General features: G+C 46.0%; 1 long non-coding RNA gene across 1 annotated transcript in view; it reads right to left on the bottom strand.

Moving 5' to 3' along the window:
- Nucleotides 1-16,615, bottom strand: part of LOC102166211 — a 597,641-nt gene that overhangs the window by 573,634 nt on the left and 7,392 nt on the right. Inside the window, exon 2 of the long non-coding RNA XR_002340800.1 lies at nt 8,465-8,547. This is a non-coding gene — a long non-coding RNA (uncharacterized LOC102166211). The remainder of the gene's footprint in view (nt 1-8,464; nt 8,548-16,615) is intronic.

Raw genomic sequence — 16,615 nt, 5'->3', positions numbered from 1 at the left:
CTCTGCCTCTGTGATTCAATTCAGCACCGGCAGACAGAGGCCGAATTTCAGCAACAAAATCACTGTAGTCTCCTATCAAGCCATTTAAAAAACTGACTCTAATGAGTTCTCCACTGTAGAAAGGTATTTACTATCAATACTGCAGGCAGCTCTAAAAGTAATGCTTCTTGAAATGATTTTAATATACGGATTTCCTAGTAAGACAACATTGTCAATCAAGGATACGTCAATAAAATACATTGTAAATAAGTAAATAAAATTAACACGACATGGCAAATGAACTATACTTCAATAAAATAAATTAAAAATTATACTGATTTCCTCATCATTTTGAAATCTGGAATTGATCATATCATGGCTATTAGGGTGTACATTTTGTTGAAAAAAAAAAAAGTTTTATTCCTGAGAAGTGTAACTCAATTGCTTGTGCAAAAGCCAAAAGCTAAATTTCTTCTTTTTCCTTTTAGGGCCTCACCTTAAAAATCATCTCAGGAGTTCCCGTCGTGGCGCAGTGGTTAACGAATCCGACTAGGAACCATGAGGTTGCGGGTTCGGTCCTGCCTTGCTCAGTGGTTAACGATCCGGCGTTGCCGTGAGCTGTGGTGTAGGTTGCAGACGCGGCTCGGATCCGCGTTGCTGTGGCTCTGGCGTAGGCGGTGGCTACAGCTCCGATTCAACCCTAGCTGGGAACCTCCATATGCCGGGAGCGCCAAGAAATAGCAACAACAACAACAACAACAAAAGACAAAAAAAAAAAAAATCATCTCAGAAATGTCTATTTGGATAATTAGAACTAGACAATGTCAGAGTTACCTATTCCTAAAATATATCTTTTTTTGGGGGGGATTAAGAAATACAAAGAAGAACAAAAATATAAAAATAATTGGACAAACAATATTCAGATGAAATGTATTAGACAATTAATTATTCTTCCACTGTAGCTTATGCATAATATATTATGCTGTCCAAAGTTATTACATTTTCAAGACTCTCCCATTTTTCAATATTCAGAAAAATATAGCCGCCATAATGCAAGTCATATGAAAAAAAAAGTCACTGCTACTGGTATAAACTGTAAAGTAGACTATTTGCAAGATTCCCCCCCCCCCCATCTTTTTAGGGCTGTACCAGCAGCATATGGAGGTTCCCCGGCTAGGAGTCGAATGGGAGCTGCAGCTGTCGGCCCACACCACAGCCACAGCAATGCCAGATTTGAGCCGCATCTGCAAGCTACACCACAGCTCATGGCAACACCGGATCCTTAACCCACTGAGTGAGGCCAGGGATCAAGCCCGTGTCCTCATGGATACGCGTCGACTTCGTTACTGCAAGATTTCCTTTAAAGGGAACGGTGGAGAACAGCAGAGACCATCTCCCCTCCTTCAAGCAGAAGGCACAGAGATCTCTGAAGCAAGGCCAGGTTCAGCGGTCAACACCAACACCGCCAAGGGCCAATGGCAGGGAAATTTTTCTCTAAGATCTGGTTTGGTGACAGCAACATAGTTCCAAATTCCTATTCATTTACTGAAAACACTGGTGGCTGTGTGATGGGATTTCCAGGAGTCTCAAGTTGCAAGTTGGTTCTTGCATCATATGCTGGTTTGAGATCCGAAAAGAAGAGTTGCATTCATCTTGTAAACAGGTAGAAGCACAGAGCAAAATACCTCGGCGATGCATCGATGATAACAAGATTAAAGGGACTGATTTATTCTTGGAGAAAAATCCCCAAAGTGGTCTGTAAACATTACGAATTGTAAAGGCGTGGGAGCTGGCATGGTGATAAACCTTCCCTAGTCCCACGATAACTGCGTGCATTTGTCAATCTGTGTATTAAGCCAGTACGTGGATGACAGTGCTTTTGATTAGTAAGCATAGCGGGTGTCTTGGGGCCATCTGGAGTTTTATGGATAGACACAACTCAACTCAGCCAGGTGGTTTATGCTCCTCTGAATGCACACAGAGAAATCAGTAGCTGCTTCATATTACAAAAGTCAGCTTCCTGTTCAAGAGTCCAACTCCAGATGCTGCTCTTTTTCTTCACCATGTAGGTGATGCATTGGCTCAGAAACGGAGAGTTTCATGTCAGAAATACGTGGGGAGCGGTTCCCTGGTGGGTCAGAAGGTTATGGATCCAGTGTTGTCACTGCAGTGGCTTCAGTTGCAGGTGTAGCACAGGTTCAATCCCTGGCCAAGGAACCTCTGCAAGCGGGAGGTGCAGCCGTAAAAAAAGAGCCAAAGAAAGAGCAAAAGAGGGAAGGAAGGAAAGAGGGAAGGAGGGAAGGAAGGAAGGAGGGAAGGAAGAAAGGAAGGAAGGGAGGGAGGGAAGGAAGGAAGGAAGGAAGAAAGGGAGGTGTAGAAAGTATAATGGACTTAAGAAGGCTCAGAGCACTCTCATTTTGAGGGTGACAAGTGGCCTGCCTCTTTGGAAAGCAGGTGACAGGGGACTTAGCAATTACTTTCATTTTTATGTACATGGTGATTTTCTCCCAGGTAACAAGCCAGAATTTTCCAGGACTTCTTAAAATCTTTGCATCAGGTCATCCTTGGGTGATCCCATAAACACACTATTCCCGAAAGTGTATCCATGAAGCCTGGGGCATTCCCATTTTGAAAGGCATTCCGCAGTGACCACATTAACTCCAAGTGGGCCCTGATCAGTGCCTCTGGTTGAGCATCTGCAGTAGAGGCATCAAAACATACTGATTCAGGGGTTCCCTGGTGGCCTAGAGGTTAAGGATCCAGCATTGTCACTGCTGTGGCGCAGGTTAGATGCCTGGTCCGGAAACTTCCACAGGCTGCAGGCACAGCACACACACACACACACACACCAACAAACAGAAAACCGCATATAGATTCATGTGAGCCCAACCAGCTGTTTGATAAGCTCTCCCTACCTCCCTCCTTCTACCAGGCTGCTAGAATCAGGAGTCGATTCGCTCCAAATACTGAAAAGAGTTTACACTCCTTATCCAGAGGAAATGCCTGGTTTCCATGCTGCTTCACTTCGTGTCTGCATCTCAGCCTAAGCATCAGAGCTCGCTGACGGTGTCCTCGCCAAGCACACGATTCCTGACTGGGTACTCAAGCTTCTTTCCAATTCTGTGGCCAGTCAGTAATCCGCTCAAGGGGCTTTTACAGCCAGTATATTTCCCTTTCTTTGCTAAGTGCTGGGGGTGCAAACAGAAGTATGACGTGGTTTCCGCTCTCCGGTCCGGAACCAGAGAAAGACTTGCAGACAATGAATTCCAGTGCAGTAGGCCCGGGGTCCTGATAAAGGGGTGTGCAGAGAGCACTAAGAACACAGAGATGGGACACCCCGCTTGTCTCGGAAGAATCAGGAAAGAAACCTGAATGACGCTTTTGTTTGTCAACTTTGCTCAAACAATGTCTGGGGAAATCCAGACCTTTCTTTTTCAAATCAGGTAATGACAAGAGTAAAATTTTCCTGGACTCTCAATCCTAATCATAGGAATTACACTTTCCTTTTCTTTCTTTTTTTTTTTTTCTTTTCACTGCACCGAGGCACGTAGAAGGTCCCAGGCCAGAGATGGAACCCAAACCACAGCAGTGACAATGCCACGTCACCAACCACGAGGCCACCAGGAAACTCCCTACACTTTTTTTTTTTTGAGTAACAGGAGCCCACGGTGTGCTGAGGAGCCATGTGGACCAGCCCAATACATTTCTACCATCAGCAGTGAGACTAATGCAATTCTGCAATCAAAGAAAAGCATCAGCATATTTTGCAAAGGGTTTTCCTGAACCTTGCAAAAGAAGGTCAAATCCGTCTCTTTCACCCACGATGTGTGGCAAATAAAACCGTGAGGACTGCAGTCTCCTGGACAACACTGCAACTTTGGGGTGTCATACATCCCCTGGATCCCCCGAGGCGGTGAAGCCATTAATGCGGGGGGACAGGAACGTCCACTGTCCTTTATTCCCCTCTGATGTCCTTCAATGGAAGTGTTTCATCTTCCGAGATGGGCACTTCTGATTGAGTCAGCGGAACGGTACACCCAATGATGAGGAGAAATGCAAATGACTGTCACAGAAAACACGTGTCACAGCCACAGCATCCCATGGGTACTGAATACAGACTTCCTGTGTACCCCCAAAAGGCAGACGACTACCTGAGAAGTGTCCTAATTCTTCAGGGGCATGTTTATGCTGAGTTACGCCGACCTCAATGCCAAAATCAGATTTGACACTGGCCGAGAAAGTCTCCACCGACGTTGGCAGCAGCGGCTGTCCAAGCAGTGACAGGTCAGATCTCTCGGTCGACGTCAAATGTTCTGTTGGGCAGAGGTCTCACAGACGTTGTCATCAGCGATGTCCTGTCCAGCAAGGGCCACACTGCCCTGCATGGTGTTCGGAGAATAAGTTCTGAAGGTTGATAAGCGGGTCATCTGTTTTCCGAATGTCATTTCCTCAATTGCAATGGCTGGCATTCCAGAGAAGGTGCCTGCAGCAACTGAAACAGTGCTGAAAGGTGGTTGGCATCCATGATTCAGGTGAGATGGGAGATCTCGGGATCGCAAAACTCAGGTGGGTTACGTGGCAACACAGTGGAGTTCTCTACTGAAGAGCTCTTGGAGTTCCCGTCGTGGCTCAGCCGTAATGAACCTGACTAGTATTCCTGAGGATGTGGGTTTGATCCCTGGCCTCGCTCAGTGGATTAAGGATCCGTGTTGCCATGTGATGAGGTGTAGGTCACAGATGTGGCTCGGATCCTGTGTTGCTATGGCTGCGGTGTAGGCCAGTAGCAACAGCTGCGAATCGACCCCTAACCTGGGAATTTCCATATGCTGCGGATGCGGCCCTAAAAAGACAAAAAACCCAAAGAAAAAGAAAAAGAAAAAAGGTGTTATGATCCTAGCAAAATGAAGAAATTCTCTCTTGAAGGAGGAGGCACATGTTCCACATGACTCCCAAGGGAACCCCTGAAAGCCCAAGGTGGACGCTCTATGCAGTTTCTTTCGGAAGGAAAAGAGCCTCCCAATGCCTCAGTTCCTCATCAGCAGAGGAAGGGATAATTTATCATCCAGACCACGACACACAAGAGGGGAAGGGGGTGGGCTTATCAGCTGGGACCCTGGGCAGCAGAGGTTGGCTGTCACCGTCCTGGGCAAAGCAATGAGCATCCCAGTTATCAGAAAGAAGCCGGTTGGTTTATTTGGTCATGTGTGCCTCCTGACTACACATCAGAATCACCTTGGAGCATACACACATGCATGCGTGCGCACACACACACACAAGCACATACACACACGCGCATGTGTATGTACACTTTACATGGACAAATGCACATGTGTTTTCATGTACATACACTGAGATGTCTACGCCCTCCTCCAGACCAGTGAAACAGGATCTCTGGAAATGGACTGACTCCTGGGCATCCACAATGTTGAAAAGCTCCCCCCAAAAGAAATAAACAGGTAGCTGCGTTGAGAACCACCGAACGGGATCATCTCCAGAGCCTTTCCAGCTCTCAAATTTCTGCGATCATAGTAATTCCTGAGAATGAATCTCCCAGCCCTGCTACGGTCAGACTTGCATAAAGGCATGGCACTCTCCTTTCCAGAACGCAGACTATTTCATACCAGTACGATAATAACCAACATTACCGATGAAGAGTTTACATTTCATAGAGCCCTTTCTCAACATCATCCTTTTTTTTTCTCACATTAACGCCATGACAAAGTCAGGTTGGTTCTTGTTATTCTTGACTTTCTACAGGTGAGCAAATGGAGGCCTAACAATAATTAAATACATAGGTACGAGGCACATTATGCAATAAGCACGTGGAATAATCAAACCCACATCTAGATTTGAAATGGTAGCGAACAGCAACAGGTGCTTGGGGAATCCTAGCACATGGGTCTGAAATTCCACTTCTTTCATGTATCAGTCTATTTAACCTCTGCATATATTATCTCTGAAATGAAAATAATACCAATACTTGCTCTGTAGTGTTCTTGTAAGTAGTGCATAAGATTTTACACGGCAGACCTTATCACCGTGTCCATGAAGCATTAGCTATGATTATTATTCCTATTAATACTATTGCTACGTCTCTTCCTCTCCCCCTCCTGCTGTAATTACCACCACCCCTACTACTAGAACTGAAAACAAGAACCCCTGCTTTAGGCAGAGTTAAATGGCCCTTCAAACAGACAAGCTTTATCACAGCAAAACCCCCTGAGCTCCTTGCCGACCTCCTTCTGCACACTCCCCCGAAAAATCAGAAGGAAAGGAGAATAATCTCCCCGTAAGAGATGCTACGAACTCAGATGGTCCAGCCGTGTACCAGTGCTGAACTCTGGCCATCTGTGGTATCCATGGCAAACAGCCTCTAGATGGATGCTCAGCTGGATTTAGGAACCAAGTTGGAGATGGGCTGCAGAGTTGGAGATGGGCTACTCGCAGCCACCTCTGAGGAAGAGCCTATGTATCAGGTATGAGGAGGACACCTAGCGGGCAGCCCCCTGGGATGGGCTCCCAGGTTGAAAGGGAGCCCCCCTCCCCTTGTCGGGAAGCTCCAGCCAGCAGTGGAGTATGGTCATCATAGGAGTGTCTGGCCATTTCTGCCCACCACATGGATCCGCCATGGCCATCTCTGCACTGGAGCTGGCCATGGACCAGCAAGGCGATCCGTGGCTCTCTCTACCCACCCCTCTTCTGTTCCCCCTTCACGGAATCAGATGACACTGTGGAATGAAGACTTCCTGGTGACAAACAACACAATGCACTCCCCACACGTGTCAAACAACCCTGACAAGCACAGTGGGGTTGCACCCTACTCAAATGAGAAACAGTGAAAACGATACAAAACGTTCTGTTCCAAAATTCTATTATTCCACAATTTTCCAAGAGTTTATCTGCAAAGTTCTACGGAGTTATAAAATACGTCTGATTTCTCTCTCTTTCTGATGAAGTGCCTACAACATGAGGCTTAGAAAAAAGTGATTATGGATCATGTTCTATTCCTGTCATCTTTGTTTTGCAAATTAAATTTGTTATGCCTCATTAGCTCAACGATATGAATATTTTAATAATGCTAGATCTATAAATTGCAAGAAAAATGAATTAGAATTTTAAAATGTATTTGGTTCCAAGGAATTGAATTTCTTCAGGATATATTTTTCATCTAGAGAGAAGAGCTAGCCAAATTACTGCATTTCCACTTTAACCATTTAATTTCATCCTCATTTTAGTAATTCACATCTTCAACATATTGAAAACACTAAAAACAATCAAAAGCTAAATAGCAAACTATTTTAAAATACTAAAATACTTAAAAAGTTGGATCTACTAATCTAAATGTTCTTAATATTAATTTTTTTCTTTTTTCTTTTCATAGTTACACCTGCAGCACATGGAAGTTCCTGAGCCAGGGGTCAAATGAGCGCTGCAACTATGGCCTACACCACAGCTATGGCAAAACCAGATCCAAGCCACATCTGCAACCTATACCACAGCTGTGGCAACACCAGATCCTTAACCCACTGAGTATGGCCAGGGATCAAATTCTCATCCTCACAGAGACAACGTCTAGTCCTTAACCCACTGAGCCACAACATTAACTCCTAATATTAATATTATCATGGTTGGAGTTCCCCTCGTGGCTCAGTGGTTTAACAAAACTGACTAGGATCCATAAGGATGCGGGTTCGATCCCTGGCCTCACTCAGTGGGTTAAGGATCTGGCATTGCCATGAGCTGTGGATCTGGCGTTGCTGTGGCTGTGGTATAGGCCAGCAGCTATAGCTCTGATTCCACACCCTAGCCTGGAAACCTCCGTATGCTGCTCAAAAGCAAAAAAAAAAAAAAAATATATATATATATATATATAAAATCATGGTTAAGGATGATAACAATAAAATAGTTATTATGTGATAAAAGGCATTCTATACTCAGCATGGATTAACTCATTTGGCTTCAGAAACATTTTAAATTTTAAGCATAATCACTATTCTTTTGTTCACACTGACAAGTATTTTATAGATTATTTGATCTGGTAAATTACATGTTTTAATGTTAATACTGTGACAGTTTAGGATAATAACAATGCAATAGTTAAAGAGTTCTTGTAATGTGACAAACAGAATTTTAGGCTCCTTACATGTATTAACTCAGCCTCATGCACATTATATCATTTAGGTGTAATCATTGTCCACAATGTATAAATTAAGGAACAAAGAAGTAATGAAACCTTCCCAAGGACACACAGCTATAAGTGATCGACCCTGGATTTGAACCAGCCAGTCTGCATAAACCGGAAAAAACAAATGCTGACTTACCTGAAGCCATGTCACTTTGAGTTCCAGTCCATGAGTGTGTGCATGCATGTACATATATCAATACATATGCACACAGGGCAACGTTACATCAAACTGATTTGACCGAAAGAAAGGCATCTAAATTTTAAAATGCAAATACACACAGTGCTTGGCAAAGTACTCACCCAGAATATGCGAGGGAGCTGTGCTTAGCGCATCTAGGCAGCCGGCTTCTTGGTCAGAGGAACCTCACCTTGCTGAAGACCTCCTGGAAGAGACAGAATGAATCAGCAAGCTCCACGGGAAAAGCAGGCTCAGCACGCACACCTGTCTGCTTCTAGGCCAGAACTCAAATTTTCCAGTTGTGCATCAATCCCCGTCAGACCTCTTGCCATCCATCGGCAGTGAACATTCATTGAGCACCTAGTGCACGCCATCCTTCTGTACCATCCCGCAGCCCTTCGAAGGTAGGTATGATTCGGACACACCGAGACTCACCTAGCAGCTACGCACAGAAAAAGAACCTAATTTACAAATAGTTACCAGGTGCTCCTCTATGGGACAGTCAATCAAATACCCTAAACTCTGGAAGAGGATCCCCCAAAAAGGAGCTCCCGGCTTTTTGGGGACGGTGATACAATCCTGCTTAACGTACTTTTCTTCCCAGTGTTATTAAGATACAACTGACACATAGTGCGACGTTTAAGATGAAGAACATAATGATGCGATGTATATATATCGTGAAATGATGCCCACAGTATGGTTAGCGACCATCCATCGTCTCATCTAGATGTATACAACGTTAAAGAAATAGAAAAAAGAATACATTTCCTTGTGATGAGAATGCTTCAGATGTGCTTCCTTAACAACTCCCACGTGTAACACACAGCAGCGTTCGGTAGCTTTGTCATGTGGCACACTGCGTCTCTAGCACCTATTTATCGTGTAACTGGACGGGTGAACCTTTGCACGGCCTTCATCCATGCCTCCCCCAGCCCCACCCCCACTCCCACATCACAAATCTCATCTCCTTTTCTGTGAGTTTGTTCTTGAAGTAAAACGGACCTTCAGAACGAGTTACTTCCTGGTACCCAAGCCAAGGATTCACTACTTCTCTACATTTCAAATGCTCACCATGGAGTTCCCATCGTGGCTCAGTGGTTCACGAATTTGACTAGAAACCATAAGGTTGCAGGTTTGATCCCTGGCCTTGCTTAGTGGGTTAAGGATCCCATGTTGCGGTGAGATGTGTAGGTTGCAGACGCTGAGGCTCGGATCCCGCGTTGCTGTGGCTCTGGGATAGGCTGGCGTCTACAGCTCCGATTAGACCCCTAGCCTGGAAACCTCCATATGCCTTGGGAGTGGCCCAAGAAATGGCAAAAAAAAAATCAAATGCTCACCATGATAAACCGAGATACCACTGACATCGTACAGAGCTATCGCATCCTTATAATTACTATGTGATTCGTGCAATTTTAAATGCTTTACCCATCCTCGGATAGCCCACTGTGCAGGATTCAGCTCAGCAGTCATGCTGCTCTTACCCGGGGACTGATTGGGTGGGGCAGGCTCTTGTATCACCGGTACCACCTTCATAGAAGGCTTACACAGCTATGTTTCTCTCTCATTAAACAGTGGCCTACCTTCTCATTCATTAGCATATCCAAGGGCCTGTGAAAACGCAACAGGCCGCGTAGCGTATCCCCACTTGATACTGCTGAGTAAAGACACTTACAGATTACGGAGACCGTTAATAAGCTCTTAACATGCCGGTATTGAACTGGGGGTTCCCGTGGTGGCGCAGCGGAAACAAATCCAACTAGCAGCCATGAGGACGTGGGTCCAATCCCTGACCTCACTCAATGGGTTGAGATCCGGCGTTGTCAGTGCTGTGAGCTGTGGTGTAGGTCACAGACACATCTCGAGTCTCTGTGGCTGGGGTCTAGGCCGGCGACTACAGCTCGGATTTGACCCCTGGACTGGGAACGTCCAGCTGCCACAGGGGCGGCCCTGAAGAGCAAAAAAATAAAACCATGACCGTGTTGAATAAAACAGTTCCGTTAAAGTATGAGTTCTGATGAGTATGTTAAGAAAATCTGCCGTATTCCTTTACAGACGGCCTTGCTCTTCGTGGATTTAATACGTGCAGCACGGACACCCACGGCATGTTGTAATTTATCAATTTATTAAGACACAAATTCAGACGGCATGGTTGTTAAAGCTGGCGGGAAGCTGTCATCTAGGTGGTGAAAAAGCCTAGGAAATAATTACATATCAATATCTAATATAACTTCTGTTCTAATGACCTCATTCGCAAACAGGAATTATGTGTTAAAATGATGTTCAGAAGTCTACGCTGTTGATAAGACGTATGAAAACAAGATATGCAAAAAGGAGTCTTGTTTACATTTAATGTTATGTCACTGACTGTATAATCAAGTCATCGGCAGTTAGGCCGTTATTTGGTTAGGTTATATGACATTGATGGCTTTTTTTTTTTTTTTTTTTTTTGTCTTTTGTTGTTGTTGTTGCTATTTCTTGGGCCGCTCCCGCGGCATATGGAGGTTCTCAGGCTAGGGGTTGAATCGGAGCTGTAGCCACCGGCCTACGCCAGAGCCACAGCAACGCGGGATCCGAGCCGCATCTGCAACCTACACCACAGCTCACGGCAACGCCGGATCATTAACCCACTGAGCAAGGGCAGGGACCGAACCCGCAACCTCATGGTTCCTAGTTGGATTCGTTAACCACTGCGCCACGACAGGAACTCCTGATGGCTTTTTAGATAACGCTTTATACTACGTTTGAGACGGAAATCTGTACAAAGTCAATTATACATTAAATAGGAGGGGGCTGATATCATACACATTAATTTTACATGGGTAGTCCCTATTTTGCTTCTCTAAAATGTATTCTCTAACTTTTTCTATGAAGAATGTGTTTCCTCTGAATTAAGAAAACATTTTATGTCTTAAAAAATTACTGTAGGAGTTCCCATCATGGCTCAGTGGTTAATGAATCCGACTAGGAACCATGAGGTGGCGGGTTCGATCCATGGCCTCGCTCAGTGGGTTAAGGATCTGGCATTGCCGTGAGCTGTGGTGTAGGTCACAGACGCAGCTTGAATCCCTCATTGCTGTGGCTCTGGCATAGGCCGGCGGCTACAGCTCCGATTCGACCCCTAGCCTGGGAACCTCCATATGCCACGGGAGCGGGCCAAGAAAATGGCAAAAAAAAAAAAAAAAAATTACTGTAGGACTAGAAAAACCTCATACTTCTTTTGTGAAATAATTATTCCCCCTAGACTGTGTGTGTGTGTAATACACACAGTTTAAAAGCTGCTTTTCAGACCTGGAAGGTGCATCAGCAATAGTTGTAAGTATAAGAGCTAATTAACAGACAACTATACTAGTTAATAAAGAAATTATCTTATGCTAATTTTAGTCTTTTTAGGGCTGTACCTATGGCACATGGAGGTTCCCAGGCTAGGGGCTGAATCGGAGCTACAGCTTCGGCCACAGCCACAGCCACAGCCACAGCCACACGGGATCCGAGCCATGTCTGTATCTTACACCACAGCTCAAGGCAACGTTGGATCTTTAACCCACTGAGCAAGGCCAGGAATCAAATCTACATCCTCATGGATACTAATCAGGTTCATTAACCACTGAGCCACAATGGGAACTCCTGACGCTTATTTTTCAAATGTAGTTTTCTTCTCTTAAAAAAAAAAAAAAAAAAGCTCATAAAGCAGACTCCATAAAGCAATGGCTATGTGGAACGCCAATGAACATTTTAGATAAGAATATACAGAGAAACAGTCTGAACAAGTACCGACACTCCAGCCACCTGAATTTCACTCAGGACAGGACCTGATTCATCCACCTGTGAAATCCCTAAGTCCTCTAGAGTCAAGGCGAAGAAGGCAAGGGATGAAAGGGACAAAAACGATCATATTAATCTCTGTTGTCCTCTTCGCGATCTTTAAACATTTGACTGGATGTGGAGATCCAGTCACGACTCAGGGAGGCCACAGAGACCGGCCCTTCGGAGGCAGCGTGTGTAGACTCAAGCGGGTGACAGTGGTCTGGCCTGGACAGTCCGCCTTCGGTCTGGAGGTGATGTGGAGAGTGGTAAGATGCAGGCAGTGGGCGGTCTGCTGGCTTCTAAGAGGACTAAACACACAATCAACCGAGACCTCCCCAGCTCTCCCAACTCTGGGAAATGGGGCTTCATTTACATCCTTGTGGGTCTTGCAGTGTCCTGCTCTGATCAGCTAGCAAGACAACCTCTGGGTATCCAGAAGAGTATTTCTGAGCAGGGCACACATGATGGGCCCCCGGCTCAGAAGGACCCCACACGTGGTTTCACGTTCTACTGTCACCGCCCTCAAATCTGTAACAGTTTTATCCTTGCACTTGAGTTTTACAAGTGAAGTCCAAAGGCACAGTAAGGTGCACACACAAAGGAACAAATCGGTTGCATGCAAGGTGCATTTCTGCTTTCCCTTGCTGCCACTGTCATGCATAGGGTCTGCGAGGCCCTTGAGCAGGAAGAGAATTACAGCAGATGTGCACAAGGTAAGCACACCACATCCAGGACTGAGTCAGCAGGAACACCACCAGCGTCAAGAGGACACGTGATCCCATCCCTAGAATGTCCTACCAACACAGAAAGAAGGCAAGAGGATACTGAGGACACAGTGACCGAGACACAACCCTATGATGCCCTTTCTTCCTCGCATCACCTGCCCGTATTAGCCAACCACGTGACCTGGAGCGACGCCACAGGAGAAGAGCAAAAGATGGAATAACCGCTCGTTCTCTTCCTTTCCAGGGGCCAAATTGAGACCTCCTCCAAGAATAGTGGTCCTCGGCCCTGGCGACAGCATAAGATTCACCTGGGAGCTGTCTGTTTCTTCCTGATGGTAAGTCTGATGTCCAGGCTCCAGAACTGCTGTACCTAGGGTATTGCAGCTGGATCTGGGGAAACGGGCGTGGCCTGTATTGTCTATAAGCCCCCTGCCACATATAGACACGAGCAATGGCAGAATGGAGCGTGCTGACTTTCTACTTCAGTGGCCCTCCTTCCTGCTCCATCTGCCGGTGGGAGGATGGGTTCCCCCACTTCACTGAGGCAGAGACTTGCCCTCAACTATATCCTGAGTCCCTCCATCCATATGAGCAGTCGTCCTGCCATCTTGCCACGTGACACGGAGGCCACAGGCCTAGAGGCTGCACCACAGCAGAATGACGTTCTGCCTCGTGTGAACAGGGAAGGAAGGAGACCCCAAGTCTGAGTCTCGAGAACTCCCACGTTGAATGGTTCGCTGCAGGACATGCCTCTAAAGATCCTGCGATGGTGCAGCTGGACAGCATCATGACTGGCTTAACTTACCAAGGTCTCTGCGACAATGTCCTCTGAAAACACCCCTCGCGCGGACACCTGCTTCTGAACGTCTGACCCTGGGGGAGGCAGCTCAGAAAAGCCATCAGGAAAGGAACCCTGGCTCTGCCGATGAGTAAGTGTGTGATCTGCAGAAGTTACCGCACTTCCTTCTACCTCGCTCACCATCCTGGCCTGGTGAGGGTCCCTGAGGGTACCACCTCACAGGGTCCTTAGCAACGTGACATGCATGGACAGGTGCAAGGTCACACAAGACGCAAAGAGTAAGGAGCACGTGTGTGTGTTCCATACACAAAAATGAATACGAATGTGGCATCACGTCCCCTCCAAGCACTGAGAGAAAGCAAATAAAAAGTCCACCTGGGACATTGTGCTCTGTGAGGTATCAGGTGGCACGTCATCCTAGCATAGAAAGCACAAAAAAAAAAAAAAAAAAGAGGCATGAGTCAAATGTCAAGAAAAATGTATACATAATGAAAGTAGCTGTGATTTCAACAACGATGCGTCAACATCGGAGGGAAATCTACCTCCCGTGGGTGTTAAGGGTAAGACAAGTGGGGTCACGGAGATGAAGAGCTCAGCCACAAGGAGCCCAGTTGCTCAACATGAAGCAAAAATGTGTGGTTTCTTTTCTAACAGAGGGAAGATAACTCTTACATGTGTCTGTGTTCGTGGAAGGGTGAAGTTAAGCTCACTTACTTATATTTGAAATGTTACTTACGAATGTTTCTGTACCCTAGAGAATCCAAATGTTTTCTAGGATGCGACTGGAAAAATGTGCTCATCTTTGGGGAGGAGCTAATTTTCTAAACTTCGGAGTAGATGAAAGAGTAAATAAAAATAAAATTTGGAGTATACATATGTGAAGAACTGGGCAAATTCAACATCAGCATTACAAAGACCTTTTAGAGACGCCTAACCTTAGGGTTCTTGCTTTACGGGGCTTTTAAGGGCGATGGGAACACACAGCTACTCCGTTGGCTCCGTCATGAGGTTTGCTTTCTGAGAACATGGCCCTTCAGAAGCACACGAAGCGTGCAGGCATGCTCCCTCAAGGCGAGGAGAGAAAGGATAAAATATCGGAAAGAAAGCTTGGCTCCTAAAATGACAACATAAAGAGGGCTCTCTGGCTTCCACGCAGGAATTTAGAAACACAAAACTAATATTAGGCAGGAACACCTGGAGACAGGCTTCCCCGAGCAGTGGATGCTGTTGGAATGACTTGGAACTTACGCTGCTTCCTCGAGCAGTGGATGCTGTTGGAATGACTTGGAACTTACGCTGCTTCCCCGAGCAGTGGATGCTGTTGGAATGACTTGGAACTTACGCTGCTTCCCCGAGCAGTGGATGCTGTTGGAATGACTTGGAACTTACGCTGCTTCCCCGAGCAGTGGATGCTGTTGGAATGACTTGGAACTTACGCTGCTTCCCCGAGCAGTGGATGCTGTTGGAATGACTTGGAACTTACGCTGCTTCCCCGAGCAGTGGATGCTGTTGGAATGACTTGGAACTTACGCTGCTTCCCCGAGCAGTGGATGCTGTTGGAATGACTTGGAACTTACGCTGCTTCCCCGAGCAGTGGATGCTGTTGGAATGACTTGGAACTTACGCTGCTTCCCCGAGCAGTGGATGCTGTTGGAATGACTTGGAACTTACGCTGCTTCCCCGAGCAGTGGATGCTGTTGGAATGACTTGGAACTTACGCTGCTTCCCCGAGCAGTGGATGCTGTTGGAATGACTTGGAACTTACGCTGCTTCCTCGAGCAGTGGATGCTGTTGGAATGACTTGGAACTTACGCTGCTTTTATTTACAGGATGAATTCTCTGTGTTCATCATTTTAAACACACCTGCTAATTGGGATCTAGGATAGTGCATGAGAATCCACACGATTCAACAAGGATGGCTCCATAACGCTATCCCATTCTAATAGTCACAACTCTGCCGCTGGTTTTCTGAGGAGTCAAGCCCTAAGAGGAGATTCTGAAATTACAGCTGTCTTTTACACGTCAGCCGGAATCCTTGCAAAATTTCACTTTGACCTCCATTTCGGACTTCTGACCCATTCTGTCGTTTTCCAAAAAGGGAATGCATCTGTACAGTTTAGGATCAAATCTTTTTTTTTTTTTTTTTTTTTCATTTTTTAGGGCCGCACCTATGGCACATGGATGTTCCCAGGCTCGGGGTCGAATCAGAGCCACAGCTGTCAGCCTACACCACAGCCATAGCAATACCAGATCTGAGCCACAGCTGCGACTTACAACACAGCTTGTGGCAACACCGGGTCCTTAACCCACTGAGCAAGGCCAGGGAACAAACTAGCCTCATGGTTCCTAGTCAGGTTCTTAACCTGCTGAGCCACAAGGGAACTCCAGGATCCTATCACCTTTGTCTGAGAAATTCTATGAAGATGTTGCAAAGCATTTTTTTTTTTAAGTTTATGTGAGGGGTGTATTTTTCTATGACTTTAAAATAAAGTATAAAATACATTAGTGGACAGTTACTAAACGGTGACTATACTCTTTTCCCAAATGCTATGGGAGTTCCCATCGTGGCGCAGTGATTAACGAATCTGACTAGGAGCCATGAGGTTGCGGGTTCCATCCCTGGCCTTGCTCAGCGGGTTAAGGATCTGGCATTGCCATGAGCTGTGGTGTAGGTTGCAGACTCGGCTCGGATCCCACGTTGCCGTGGCTCTGGTGTAGGCCGGCGTCTACAGCTCCAATTAGACCCCTATCCTGGAACCTCTGTATGCCGTGGGAAGCAGCCCTAGAAATGGCAAAAAGACAAAAGAAAAAAAAAAAGAAAATGCTATGAAGTAAGGGAAGCTGGGAAGACATTTCAGACCACTTCCTAGGCTACCAAACATTTTAGGTAGAAGGGGCTCTATCATTATCGTCACCGCTGTCAGAAACAAACATTCATTCAGCAT

The sequence above is a fragment of the Sus scrofa genome, chromosome X (assembly GCF_000003025.6).
Source record: "Sus scrofa isolate TJ Tabasco breed Duroc chromosome X, Sscrofa11.1, whole genome shotgun sequence".
NCBI classification, from domain to species: Eukaryota; Metazoa; Chordata; class Mammalia; order Artiodactyla; family Suidae; genus Sus; species Sus scrofa.
This window is presented reverse-complemented; position numbering and strand designations above follow the sequence as displayed.